Source organism: Arachis ipaensis, chromosome B9 (assembly GCF_059453495.1).
Source record: "Arachis ipaensis isolate K30076 ecotype BB chromosome B9, ASM5945349v1, whole genome shotgun sequence".
Taxonomy (NCBI): domain Eukaryota; kingdom Viridiplantae; phylum Streptophyta; class Magnoliopsida; order Fabales; family Fabaceae; genus Arachis; species Arachis ipaensis.
Window position 1 is genome coordinate 89,247,802 of NC_142444.1, and position 2,431 is coordinate 89,250,232.

A 2,431-nucleotide genomic window follows, 5' to 3' on the forward strand; every position below is an offset into this window, starting at 1 on the left:
CATTGATGATGCAATCCACTTCTTGATCAAACTCCCTCAATTCTCTATTTACCTCTTGCGGTTCAATTACTTTACCTTCCTCCTTTTGTGTCTCAAGCTTCAATTCCACTCCTTCTATTTGAGACTCCATGTTTTCCTCCTTACTACACTCCTTAGTTGATCCACCACATTCCTCAAGGGGAATGTCTTGATTGCTTGAGTGTAGTAGGGCTAAGCGGTTCACCGCTTCGGCTATAGCTTCCATGAACTCCCCTTGCTACCTTCGGAACCCTTCTTGCTCTTGGAAGGATGCTTGAAGGTCTTGTTGTTTTTAGGGCAAGGGATGGAGAACTTCATCTTTGGGTGAAAAGAAAGGTCCAATGGTTGGGAGAAAGATTGTATAGTTGGAAGGTGTGTCATGTGGGTGAGGGTATTGAGGTGGTGTTAAGGAGGTGAGGGTTCATACGGTTGGTAGCAAGGTATATAAGTATTTTGATTCCATGGAGGTGGATGGTGTGGTGTTTGAAGGTTTGGTGGTTGAGGGTTGTGTAGGGGGTATTGTTCATATCTTTGGGTTTGCTATGCACATAGAAAGGGTTTGGCTCGTTGTAATATAAAGGAGGTTGCTCCTTCCTCATTTGATTCTCCCACTCCATGAAGTAATCCCAATTTAAAGTCATCATATCCTACAATACAATCACAACCAAGCTCCAAGCAACAAGGGTGATAGCTCATAAAAAAGTAGAAAATAAAAGCGAAAGACATTAGTAAACAATAAAAGCAAACACCTAAGTATTAATAAAAACAACCAAATAACCAAAAAGCAAGATATTTACACTATTGACATATTTACGACAACCTAAGATATAACACCAATTGCATCCCCGGCAATGGTGCCAAAAACTTGATAGAAATGGATTTTGTACTGGTTTGGATTTTTCCACTTAAAATAATAACTTCCATTGCAAGTATAGACCAAACCGACAACTAACTCCCAATCAACCAAAGTTTTGTTTTTTAAATACAAAATATAAACCGAGAGTAATTCAACCTCGGGTCGTTCTCCCAAGGAATGCAATTGAAGTGTCACACTTTCGGTTGTGAGGTAAAGGGGTTTTAAAATCAAAGAATGAAAGATTAAAAGAACTAAGAAATAAAAGAACTAAAATATGATCAAAATTGAAATTAATGCAATTAAAAAGGAGATAAGATCAAAACTTAGTGAAAATGCTAGAAATGCATAAAGAGCCTTGACTTGGGAATGAGGATCCAAGGAATCCTATCATCGTCATAACCACAACTATGGCAACTATGATGAGTCAATCTCACTTCATCTACACCTAACATCGAGGAGTAAGTCAAGCAAGCATAATTGACCTTAATCCATAAGTCCTAGCTAACTTACAAAATTAATTGGTAAAAAGCTAGCGTTAATGGAAACAAGAGTCAACTAACTACCAAAGAATTGCTACTAAATATCGGACATTATGACTCTAGTATCCTAGGAACTCATTTCCCAAGCCAACGTGTGAAAATCTATTCAAAATCTATAATTGGAATTTTCACAAACACCCTGTAGGCATAAAAGTAAAACATGGAAAAATTGTAAGGGAAAATGAAAACTATAACCAAACTATTCACAAAATCAACTGTAAATATTCAGTTAAGCAAATATAGAGTATAAAACATTAAATGCATCAATCAAAACTTCAAGAAACCAAAATTGCATATATAAACAAAGTAACTTGAACCAAAAGAAAATGAGAGTAAATGTGATGTAATTAAAGAGAAATTAAAGAGTACTTACAAAATAGTTGATCAACCCAAGATGAAAACTTGAAACGATAAAATGCTACAATGGAAATTTAATAAAACCCTAAGAGAGAAATTCTATCTACACTACTCCTACTCCTAATTATGTTCTAAGACTATCTAAGAGAGCTCCCCTTGATATGTGATGTTCACCCCTTCATATAGCACTCAATTTGGCTTCAGCAACTCCAAAAATTGGGCCAAGAAAGTCCCAATTCGCGAGCCACGTGAATTTTTATTGAAGTCACGCGTAGGGACTGTGCATACGCACTGATGTGTGCATACGCACACTTGCTGATTTTTCACCTGTACGTACGCACAGCGTTGTGCATAGGCACACTTGCTGATTTCTGTACTTGTGCGTAGGCACAGAGTTGTGCATGGGCACATGTGCTGATTTTGACCCTTGTGCGTAGGCACAGAAAGTGTGCGTGGGCACACTCTGAAATGCTTTTCTCCTTTGTTTTCTTCATGTTTTCTCCCAATTGAATGCTTCTCTTCCTCCTTTATCAAGCCATTCCAACCTATTACACATGAAATCACTCAACAAACATATCACTGCATCGAATAGAATAAAAGTGGAATTAATTTGCTCAATTTAAGCACAAAAACGCATGTTTCACATTTAGGTTCAATTTAG